This window comes from Miniopterus natalensis, chromosome 5 (assembly GCF_054644295.1).
Source record: "Miniopterus natalensis isolate mMinNat1 chromosome 5, mMinNat1.hap1, whole genome shotgun sequence".
NCBI classification, from domain to species: Eukaryota; Metazoa; Chordata; class Mammalia; order Chiroptera; family Miniopteridae; genus Miniopterus; species Miniopterus natalensis.
The window spans coordinates 22494248-22507149 of record NC_142085.1 but is presented as its reverse complement, the minus strand read 5'-3'; positions in this window follow the sequence as shown (position 1 = coordinate 22507149).

Genomic DNA, 12902 nt, shown 5'->3' with positions numbered 1-12902 from the left:
TTGTGAGACATAACTGAGCAGGTGGCTAAGTGCCCCCTGGCATGGAACTACTCCCCGATATTTTCATTATTATACCCAATTAGGAGTTTCACTAAAACAAAGTGATTCATTTTATCAGTGTTTTTTTAAAAAAGTGATCCTTTGATTAAAACCATTTAAGACGGTTTCTCTCTAGATGGCTGGGTAGGTAGGAGCTGCACCTGCCGACTCCTGCAAGCACATAAAAATTACAACTAAAATATAGAACCTCCTGAAATTTGGCTGAACAGAAGCCCTACAACCAGGGAACTGAAGAAGCACCGAGACCGGTAGGAGGGGCGGAGACGCGGGCAGATCAGGGCTGAATACCAGAGACGCGGCTGCAGGCCCGCACCTGGTGCCACGGTTGAAACCTGGGAGGACATCTCGGTGGTGGAGGTTTCCCGGAGGAGTGAGGGGGCCCAGGCCCACATCAGGCCCCCCAGCCCAGGGCTGTAGGCCTGAGAAGAAAAGTCCCCACAACTTCAGGCTGTGAAACCAGCGGGGACTATCACTGAGGATCTCGGAGGCTGTGGGAGGTCCAGGCTTTCCTCTTAAAGGGCCCGCGCATGGACTCACTCAGGCGCGCTCCCTCTGAGCCCCAGCTCAGAAAGGACCTGGGAAACTTGGGGAGGAACTAACCTGCCAGAAATCCAGGTGAGAGGTAGAGGGGAAGCTTCTTCCCAGGCAGAAGAGCTGGCAGAGGCCATTGCTCCTTTGGCGAGTCCTCCCCGTACAGAGCCAGCAGGCAGGCGCCACATTTGAATCGCCAGCACCAGACTCACACCTTTGGCCCCGCACCTCCCACTTGCAAGCTCATTTGTCCATTTCCAGTGGCTTTTCTGTGCAAGTGGCCTCTCAAACCTCATGCTCAGGACTTTACTAAAATCTGTCAAACAAGCAACAGCTTGCCCCTAATGGCTTGATAAGTGGCCCCAGGCCTAGCACTAGCGGCAGCCAGCATTGGCTCGTAGCTTGGCCTCTCCCGGACACCTCCAGGCCCAGCACAAGTAGCAGCCAACTATGGTTTGCTGTGTAACTCATGCTGGATGGCCCTGGGCAAGGCACTGGCAGAGGCTGACATTGCATCTACCGAGAGGCCCCAGAGACAGTATACCTGGTGGTCAGACTCGACCATGCTGGATTACAACCCTACCATATCCATGAGTGACACACTTAAGGGGCGCACTCGGTGAACACCAAAGCTCCACTGAAGTAAATCCTGCTCCAAAGGGGTGTCTCCAGCACAGCAGCTCTTTGGTTGTAGTTACAGCTCGTCCTCACAGCCTATTGGCTTGGGGGTCATTTCCTCCCAGTGACCCCAACAGCAAACAAGGTTCAGCTACAATAAGTCAGAGCACACAGCCCACACAGGGGAGCACCTGGAAGGCCCAGTTCAGGTGACGGGGGAGGCTGAGCCACTGGACCCTGGAGGACACCTACTACACAAAGCCACTCTACAAATTCCAGGAGACATAGCAGCTCTACCTAATGCATAGAAACAAACACCTGGAAGCATCCAAAATGTGGAGGCAAAGAAACATGTCACAAAGGAAAGAACAGAAGAAATGTCCAGAAAAGGAACTAAATGAAATAAAACCAAGCAAGATTCTAAATACAGAGTTCAGAATTATGATTATAAGGATGCTCAAAGATAGTAAGACTATTACGAAAACAAGTGAGACCATCGATGACATAATAAAGTACCAATCAGAAATGAAGGCTATACAGACTGAAATGGAGAATAATTTACAGGGAATCAACAGGAGAGTAGAGGATGCTGAGAATCAAATCAGCAATTTGGAACATGAGGAAACAACACCCAACCAGAAGAGCAAAAAGAAAAAAGAATCCTGAAATATGAAGATATAGTAAGGAGTCTCTGGGACAACTTCAAGTGGCCCAACATTTGTATTATGGGGGTGCCAGAAATAGAAGAAAGAGAGCAAGAAATTGAAAACCTATTTGAAAAAATGACAGAAAACTTCCCCTACCTGGGGAAAGAAATAGACTTACAAGTCTAGGAAGCACAGAGAGTCCCAAACAAGAGGAACCCAAAGAGGCCTACAGCAAGACACATCATAATTAAAATGCCAAAGGTTAAAGACAAAGAGAGAATCTTAAAAGCAACAAGAGAAAAGCAATTAGTTACCTACAAGGGAGCCCCCATACAACTGTCAGCTGATTTCTCAACGGAAACCTTGCAGGCCAGAAGGGGGTGGTAAGAAATATTCAAAGTGATGAAAAGCAAGAATCTACAACCAAGATTACTGTACCCAGCAAAGCTATCATTTAGAACTGAAAGTCAGATAAAGAGCTTCACAGATAAGAAAAAGCTAAAGAAGTTCACCGCCAGCAGACCAGCACTACAGGAAATGTTGAAGGGTCTTCTTTAAGAAGAAGGTAATGGGAAAAGAATCTGACTAAATAGATCGAGACATTGAAGCATACCACAGATGGTCATATTTCAGAGGAAAGAGGGCAGGGGGGTGGAGGGTGGGAAGAGATTAACCAAAGAAGTTAGTTATGTGCATACATGCATAACCCAGGTACATAGCCAATAATGGGGTGAAGGTCTGGGGAGGGGGTGGGAGCGAGGTGGAGGGGGTCAATTGGGGGGGAAAATGGGATACTTGTAATACTTTCAACAATAAAGATAAATTAAAAATAAATAAAACGATTTCTCCCTTGTTGAGTTCCCAAGCTCTGTTCCTTTGCGTGCCATTCTTGTCAGCATGGCTCTGACTCACAGGCTTTTCACTTCCAGCTTCTGACAGTGGGGTCTGCAGCCTTCTCCCAGCGCATGAAATCTGCCCAGTGTGGGCAGTGTCACCGTATCCTCTTAACAGCCCTGTGAGGTAGGGGCATTGAAACAACGTGAAGGAGGAAGATAAAGAACTTTGGGAAAGGCTCCCAGAAACCAGAGGATCTGTAGGTTATCCCCTTCTCATTTTTTCCTGAGTTTGCAAACCACACCAGCTGTCCTAATGATTCCAGACTTATTCTGAGGTGTCGTCTACTCAAAGGTCTTGGTTAGTGGAATTAGGCAGGTGCAAGTCACCGGTGTACTGGCTGCCTCAGCTGCTCAGTGCTGACAACCCTGTGTATGCTCCCTTTCCCCTAGGAGCAGGTATCTCCTCTGATGCTTTACAGGCAGGGGTGTGCATAGGTGGAGCATTTTGCACCAATTGTACAAGAGATCCCCGTAGAGCTGAAGTTGGCAGAGGGAATCGAGCCCTGCTCCAGGGAGTGAGGGCGCTGCATCCAGTTCCTTTTCTGAAAGCATATGGCCGTGTCAACGTGCCAGGCTGGGTGAGCCACTTCTTAGAGGGAAGTGCTTGGTTTCTTTATCTGGAAAAGGAGCTGATTCAATGAGGTGATCTCTGAGTCCCTTCTGGTAATGCTTATGACTGAACATCCAGAGTCTGTCCTGCCCACAGACACGTTAGCCCTGGCAGCAACTGAGCCAGGTCAGAATGAGCCTTCTGTCATCTGGTTAACTCTTTTTCAGGGCACTGATGCCTGCAACTTCTCTATTCTGTGGGTAGAACTCTAGGGTGTTTCCAAGTATCTCAAGAGATTTAATTCCTAGAAAAATGTTAAGGCAAAATTAATTTTTGTTCAACTCCACTTGAATTTGCTGAAATATAAACATGGTCCACTTTCTTTCAGGCCTGATACCTCAGCAATAAGGGCTGGTTTCTGCCTGCCCCGTTATTAAACCAGTATCTCATCCTAGATCATTCTCTTAGTCTTTCCTCAAGGGAGAGAATGAAGATTCTCAATCCATTTCCTAAATATTTTTACTATGGAATCCTGACTATTTTCCTACAGCTGTAGAAGGATATTAGCTTCTGCTGAGATTTACCATTCTGATAATAATTCTCCCCTCAGGTACTCATAGCAAGCTAAGCTTTCTTACCTCTAAGTATCAATGTTTAAGCTTGACGTAGAAAGGTCAGCTCATGCCATCTTGCATATATAGCAGGTCCCCCCCAAAAATGTATACACACTTTGAATGATTATATAAAGTCAGTGTTTATTAACATACAGTTCATTTTCAAAATTTAAAAGAATCTACATAAATGAATAATGTTTTTCTCAATGCCTGTTTTCAAGCTGATGACTGTTTTGGTGCAGGCACTCCTGATAATGCGACACAATGGAATCTCAAATATCAAGAATCATTTCGTTTGGTATTTGTGCGCCCTTAATTTTTCAACTGTTGCAGGTTTTGTACTGTAAACTTCATCTTTTATGTATCCCCATAAAAGTCTAGTGGATAAATTTTCTTTGTTCAAAGCTTAATCTGGCTTCACCCATTACTGCAAACTATTTAAACCTGAAAAGGAGTGAAAATTGAGTTATCAGCTGTTAAAGCATGTGTAACATTTTTGGGGGATGCCTGGTATGTGTTGTTATTCTAGTCATTTAAGTGGATGAAGCCCTGAATTAGAGCTCTAATAAAGCAAGATAATACAAGGTGGGGCTAAAGTAAATTTACAGGTGTTCATATGGAAAATAATACAATAATTAATAAATAATACAAGAATAAACTCTGTTTCATGTACTCACAACTGTACACCTGCTTTTGCCCCACCATATATATCCAAAACAGCCTAACGTTGGATTTAACTATGTGCATAGGTTCTATTTTATAAAGTATTGCTATGTCTAATGAAACATAACATGGACTGTTTAGGAAAATAGAGAACAAATTATCTTACCACCCTAATATAACTACTATAACTTATTTGTGGTGAACTTTATTTTTTTTTTTAAACTTTTTTTTTTCTTTAATATATCTTTATTGATTTCAGAGAGAGGAAGGGAGAGGGAGAAGAGAAGAGAGAAACATCAGTGGTGAGAGAGAGTCATTAATTGGCTGCCTCCACGCCCCCGACTGGGAATCAAGCCCACAACCCGGGCATGTGCCCTGACCAGGAATCGAACCACAGTCTCCTGGATCCTAGGTCGATGCTCAACCACTGAGCCACGCCCAACTGGGCTTGTGGTGACCTTTAAAACCAGTTTTAAAAGTGTCACTTCACAATATTGCCAGTGTATCAGCAAGTTACAGGTTAATAAACAATAGATTAATAAACAATAGTCTGTAGGAATGTAGGAACTAAGAATGTTTCTGGAACATTAAACTTAAAGTCAGAATTCTGGAAATCCATACTGCAGAAAAAATGCAAATTTACATGTCACATTTCCTTCTAATGGACAATAAAAAGCAAACAGATCAGAGTTAACGCAGAGATACTGTATAAAGGTTCCAAACTCCCAAGCACACTTCCACTCCCAGGAACAATTCCATGCACCTCGTGATTGGGCAGGTGAGCAGGTGTGGTCCTGCTGGTGGCCGTTGTTTAAGTCCTATGCATCATATAAATTATCTCATTAAACCTTCCCTATAATTTTATGAGGTGGGTTTTATTTTTCCAATTTTAAGAAGAGGAAGTGAGCCTAGGTTAGACAATTTGCCTAGGGTCTTGCAGCTGGTTGGGGTGGACTCTAGATTCAAACTCAGGGCTATCTTTATTCTTATCTATCGTGTTCTAACCACTAACCCTTTATAGGACGTCAAAGTGCTGAGATTGTTTTGAGAGCTGGAGATGGTCAGAGCAACATGTATGAGCAAAGCTGGGGTGATAAAGTCTGTGGTTGACAGTGTGCAGAGATGGAATCAGAGACCTTCCGGAGTGGGTAATGCTCTCTGCGTAATCTCAGTGGTTTGCTCTAAAGGCCGAGAAGCTTTCTTGGCAATGACTGGTATTTGCTATTTGATATTGTCCCACAAAGCGTGTGCTAGGGTGGGCACCATAGTTACCAGGAAACTACCCTCCTGGAACCCATTTAAATTTTTAAAATTAAAAGCAAGGCAAATATAATTTTTCTCATTACAAAAACAGTATCTTTTCATTAGAGAAACACTAGAAAATAACCATCTATTTCTGGTTACCAGAGGAAACATACCTTGTTTTTCCCCCAGATGCATTTGCGTATGTGAGTATATATTCGGTACCTGCTTATTTACTTCGTTGGGATAATTTCCTAGAAGTGTAATTACTAGACCAAAAAATATGCGCATTATTCAAGGTTTAGATATATTTCACTAAATTACCAAGTTATAACTGCACACGCACATCTGAAGGATGCACGTTGTCAGACATCCTTGCTACCACCTGATACCCTCTCCACCCCCTTCTCTTCCGTTTCGAAATTGCCAGATTCAGTCTGGTTAGGATTTTAAGTTTATTTTTGAGATCTCATACCACATACTTCTCACACGGTACCTTCACTAGTGCTTGCAGGGTTGTGGGAGTGGTTTACACGCTCTTCCTATAGTAAACACATAGCAGGTGCAGAAAAGGCCACTTTCCACCACATGCAATCTTCGAGAGCTGGAGGTGACACTGGTGGAGTAAGGCATCTTCTGAGCTTTCATTGAAACCATCTGGCCAGATCTTGTCACCATTTATTGTATTAATACACAGATAAATGCGTACAAGATCATGTGAAAAGGCTAAAAAGGGTCCAAAATAATAGGACTGGTTTCATTTCTCACGACCTTCAGAGAACAGGCAGAGCGACCCAGGTATCCTGACTCCAGTCCAGACACCACTGAGAACATGCAGCTCACTCTGCAAGTCTGATCTCTGACAGCCCCGCACCTTTCCATCAGGCCCTGGGCGCCTCCGTTTCAAGTGTTCTCCAGCCTGCATCTGGGGAAAGTTGGTTTTCCTTCTCTGGGCTTGGAGTCAGAAGCCCTGGGTTGGAATGTCAGCTATGCTCTTTAATAGCTGTGTGGCTTTGGACAGTTTCCATACACTCTTTAAATGTCAGTTTCCTCATCTGTGAAATGGAGAGATTTATCACCTTTTTCTCATGGGATTGTTGTGAGAATCAAATACAATAATGTCTATGAAAATGCTTTGCAAACTGTGTGGCTTTATAGTGTAAGGCTATTAATATTACATCGTATTCCTCTCTTGGCAGCACTTTGTTAAAGAGAAATATGGCCCTGGAAGACTTGGGGAGAGGGACTCCCTTATCTGCAGATGGAGACTGGAGGGAGTCAAAGGTCTGGGTCCAGGCTGGGCTCCTCCCCTGGGGGGTACCTGTAGGAAACTCATCCAATGTCCAACATCAGCCCAGGGGGCTGGACCAGATTATCTCTAAAGACCCTTGCAGCTCCTGAAATCTATGAGGGAGCAAAGGTGAGGAGAAGCCTACTCTGCCTTAATGGCTAACTTGGGGGCCAGGTGATGGGGTGCTCTGGAGTCGTAGGATGTGAGGTGTCCCCAGATAAAAAAGCAGTGGCATTCTCCTCTGGGCAATTTGCTCAGCACAAAACCTGCCTAATGGACTTAAACGTGTGCAATCTACCTAAAGCTTTCTCTCCCACGTAAATAAGCCCTGGGGTCCATGGCCAAGAACCCTCTCACAGTCTTTATTTTTTCCTTGAAGTCCTTTCCCAGCCACCTTCCTGTGATCTCCCCCTGGGTCAGATGCAGCAGAGAGAGCAGCGGAATGAGCCCTGATAAATCGGCCACACCTCCCTCTGCTCCTCCAGGTTCCACTTTTCCTTCCCACATCCCTTTCCCTCTCCTTTCTCTTCATTTCCTTCTCCACCCTTCTCCATACGTCTTCCAGTTCCTCACCTCTGCAAAGAACTGTCCCTCGCAGGACACCCATGCCATCCTGCTATTCTACAGTGTTTGTACGAAAATCAGGAGAAGCCGAGATTTAGCATTCTGAGTCAGCTCCCTGCAGGAGTGAAAGTGGCGCTTCTCAGAAGTGTGGTGTCTCCGTGCTCTCTCGCGGGTCCTCCCCCACCCCCACAAAGGCACCCACAGACACTCAGAAGTAACCAGACAAAAGGAAGGAGAAGGGTTTGAATTTCTAGTAGAAATATAGTGTAGGAAGGGAAATCTATGGGGGAAACTAATAGAGGCTAAGGGTTATTTAGTAGGGCTTGTTATGCAAACTCAAGTTGGTGCCCACTCAATTGATAGGAATCTCCCCCTCCTGTGATTAAGAGTCAGCATATTCTTTCTAATATCACAGAGGGAGACACCTTTACAAATGGAAATTTATGTTAACTTTACAAACGGAGATGTTTGTAAATGTTTGTAAATGTTTCTGCTTCTAGACAGAAACGGGGAAGGCACCCTTTCTCAAATCTGCTGTTTCTCATTGCCTTCAGCTTAAAATTGTCCTTATTCCCAGGAGGCATATTTTCTGGTGGCATACTCTGATCCCCTTATTAGCAAGAAACCAGGGGGAAGAAGAAATTAACTGGTATCAATATCAAATTAAGTCAGATTAAATGAATAAATATTCCCTGAGCACCAGCTGTGGGTAGGATAATTTGCTGGGGGTGTAGGAGTGTTGAGAACATAAAAAGCCCAAAGTTATGGTTGTCTAAGAGTTTGAGGTCCAGCGAGCAGATTAGGAATAAACACTTGAACACCTAACAAGAAAGAGGACACTCAAATAGTCATTCAGGTGGACAGCAGAAAAGTAGTTGCTGAGTGAAATGCCGTGAGAGTCAGCGCAGAGTTAAGAGGGAAAAGCACAAGTGTGTTGCAGGTCGGAGGAGACAGGTTTTCAGGGAGAGACCAGGCATTTGGGTAGAACCTAAATGAGTAGAGAACTGAGATGTCATCCCATGAAGAAGGAACCGGCTTGAAGAGGGTGAGGGCTCAGAAATACAAAACATTTTGTGGAGCAGAAGCTGAACAATGAGTTTATGTGAAGGGTTTGGGATGGTGACTTTCTTTAATGAACTAGGCTGGGGCCATGCATTAGATTTGGGCCAATGTCCAGGGAACTGGTCATTGGATCTAGAGGTAAGGATGGACACCCCAGCTCACCACCCTAGAGCTTTGCGGGTTGTCAGTGTGAAGACAGGCCAGGAGCAAATGTTGCTGATCACTAGTTTCTGTGTGACCCAGTAGAAACAAGCTCAAGAGAGATTTTGGTGGAAGGAAGCTAGGAAAATTCGACAGTATTTGACAGACACTCACACGGGCTTTCCCCAGGCATCAGCTCTTGGTAATAAGTTGACTAATTCCATCCACCTTGATGCAGGAAATCAGTGTGGCTGCTGAGTAAGGGAAGGTCTGCACGAAACCTTGGGTTGCCTGCCACCAGCCTGTGGGTAGCTCAGGCCAACCCAGAGTGGCTGCTGCTGAGTTTTGACAGGGAAACAACTCACTTTTCTGTATTTCTCTTCATCCCTGCCCTTGCCAGGGGGCCCTCCAGAGTAGAACAGGTATGGTTCTCATCTCTGAGGGAGTGCAGCTGTGAGGTTTCCAGCTCCTGTTTGCTCAGTCCAATCACTTTTAAGGATACTTGACCCTCAAGTCCTCAGCTTCAGAAAATGTCATGCATCTAGGGAGCCCCACTGTAATTTTATGGGCAGTCTTGCCCTTTCTTTCACGTTGCCTACAGCAGCGCATCCCAGGCTGTCATGTGATACGAATCACTTGGGGGTCCTGTGAAAATGCAGTTCGATGCAATAGGTTTAGGGTGGGGGCCTGAGATTACATTTTTAACAAGCTCCCCGCTGCTGGCGAGCTAGATGCTGCTGGTCCTAGAATCCGCTGAGCACAAGGCACCCCTAGATGGCCAGGATGGGACAGTGTTCACCTTCTCATTTCAAATTCTTGCTTGACCCATTCTTGCTGCCTGCCCTCTGGAGGCTGCTGCTCTCTCTCTCCATCACCTGGCTGCTGTGTAGACATCATAAGACTGTTCTGTGTAAAGAACGATCCCTTACACATGGAAATCCTGGAAGATAATTAAAGCACAAGGTAGACACGGGAACAATTTGAACGCCAAGCTCGTGACTCTTAAAATTTCCCTTGCCACCGCAGCTACCTGCCGTCTCATATTGGCTTCGCTCTGCACTTGTTCTCTCCGGGCGTAACTCGAATGCCTATTATTTGCATGTGTAGCGATTTCCCCCCGTTTCTACACTGGAATAGGCTCTATGCGCTTCCAAAACGAACCAAGATAGGTTCTCTCTGACTCAGAAGTGCCATTTGGTCTGACATCAAATTCACAGTGCTCCTGGATAGAGGACACTGTCGTGGTCATTTCCCTCCTCTTTTTTAGATAGTACTTTTATTTCTCTTCCTCTCATCCACATTAAGTACCCAGCACAGCGAGGGAGTCTGATAAATGGTGTCGTGTTTAACAAGGAGATAATCTGGTGCAAAACCCTCCACGGATCCATAGAATAAATTTAGAATTTAGATGTTTCCCTATTTGATCTGAAGCTTTCTCCAGCGACCTCAACCGTCTCCCACCCGGGATTCTCACGCAGCACTCTGGGGAAATTCCTTTCTTACTGCCATCCACCCTTACTTTTGTTCCTTTTCAGCATTTGCTCCAGTCCCCTTCCTTCATCTTTCTCCCCTGTGACTCTTTTTGTAGGTTATTAATTTTTTCATCAGGAATTATACTCTTTGAGACAAACACATATGCATGTGTGCACGTGCACGCACACACACAGGTGCACACACGTGTACACACACTGAGAATGAATGGGAGAGAGTTTCAGACGGAGAAAGGAAAGGACCGCTGTGTCTTTTACCCCTTGTTGACCTAAACTCCAAGCAATTCCTAATCCGTCAAACATCAGCATAGGGAGACTGGGATACAGTATTTTCATCTGACCAATAATCATTATAATAATCTCCCTCTAATTTTCAAATCAAACTGAAGTTGTCTTGTTCTTGAAAATCTTTTCATCGCGAAAATATGCCGACCTTTAAAAAAGGGGTTAATTGCTATGAAGTGTGATTTTTATGGAGATTCCAGCAAGTACAAAATGGGTTTGAATACTTGATTTAAATAGGTAAAACTAAATGAACAGGTACAAAGGACCCTGAACCTGGAAATAATCTTTTGCATTAAAAGGGGGAAAGGATGGTGAGGAATCTGTGGGGTCTGTAGTTTTACAGTAACAGCTGCTGTCCTGTTACCACATTTTTTCTTCAACAAGGGACAGAGAGGTGGGGTTTTGAAAAGGAATGGGACACGGACTTTCTAAATGATCTAGGCACTAAAAAGGCAGATAAATTATATATTTAATAGTTTGAATAGCCTAAGCAGAAAAAGAATATTTGTGCTTGAGGGAAAAAGAGCTGCAAGGGCTGAAGGCTGGGAATAAAAGGCTTTGAGGCCATTCTGACTTAATGTTCTCAACCCTGATTTGGACGGGTCCGACCTTAACATAAACAAGTGTTCAGGGAAACTAGAAATGTTTTCATATTATTTGGAGATAACACTGAGGTTAAAATAAATTATATACAAATAGCTTTTGTTTAGTGAATATGATAGTGAATGATAGTCTTCGTTTATTTTTTGCTTTTAATCCTTTATAAGTATCCTTCAAACCAAATACAGGATAACATTGTTTGACTGGCTATTGTAATGAGGAGCCAGAGCTCTGATTAAAAGTAAAAATAAAAAGAAAAGCCAGTAAAATAATTTAATGTCTCTAACACTGACTGTTGTAGACTAGGATATGCCACAGCAACAATCTCCAAATTGCAGGGGCCTCCAAGGACAAGGGCTTATTTCTTGACCGTGTTTGCATGTCCAATTTTGGTCAGCAGGGAGGCTCAGCTCGCTGTACTCACTCAGAGATCCAGATTCTCTACTACGCTATCATTTCCCCACATAGTATAATTCCCGAGGCAGGGAAGGAGAGGTCATGGAGAATGACAAATTAGATTTTGCTGCCCAGAAGTGAAACACTTCACTTCCACTCACATTTCTTTGGCCAAAGCAAGTCGCATAGCAAGTGTCCTCCTCCAGGTTCCTGGAATTAGAGAAGAGCACCATTTCTGTGATCACTGTTTCTACCATAGTCCACCCTTCTGTTCACCAAATACTTGCCTACATAATATCTTCATCATCTCCCTAAGGGAGAGCACCCAAAAGTCCCATCTTATCAGAGGTGTGGCTCAAAGTCTAGAATTTCTAAATGGTACATTATAGTTCATTACATAAGGTCTGAATGGGTAGAACAGAGCAAGAAAACAGAATAAATACTTCCATTTGGGAAAAGAAAGAATGGGAGCCTGGCTAGGCATGGCTCAGCGGTTGAGCGTCGGCCTAGGATCCAGGAAATCACTGTTCGATTCCTGGTCAGGGCACATGCCTGGGTTCCGGGCTCGATCCCCAGTCGGGGGCGTGCAGGAGGCAGCCAATCAATGACTCTCTCATCACTGATGTTTTTATCTCTCTCTCTCCCTTTTCCTTCCTCTCTCTGAAATCAATAAAGATATATTAAAGAAAAAAAAGAAAAGAATGGGAGATGTTCAGTAGCTTTGGTCTGTGGTAACCTTGAAATCCTGCTTGGCTGACATTTTGGGATCCCATAGCCAGGGCATGTGGAATGTTCTCTGATCAGACCTGGATTCTGCTTTCCAAGGCAGGTCTAACTCCCAGGGACTTTTTGTGGTCCCTGAACCGAACCCCTGGCAGGTAATTTTCCCCCAACAATCTTTTTGTCACTTCTGAAATAATGTCAGCGAACAGACCTTCCTTGGTGCCTTACTTAGTTCCTGCTCCTAGATGGTTAGGGGACTGAGGGTTGGTTCGTGATTAATTTCAAGAGCTCGCTCAAAAAACTTAGTCAGCGTCTTATCTAAATTGGTTCTTCTTGTGACATAATTACCAGAATATCTCTAGTTTTTTCCTTTTCATTCCCATAACTCTTTCTCTCTCTTGACTTAATGTTCGTTTACTGGAACTACCCTTACACTCTGTTCTGACTCCTTTTATTCAATTGAAAGGATGTACCAGCTGCTTCATTGTGATTCTTGCCCATAGGAAATTTATTTGGTTGAGAGGTTTCA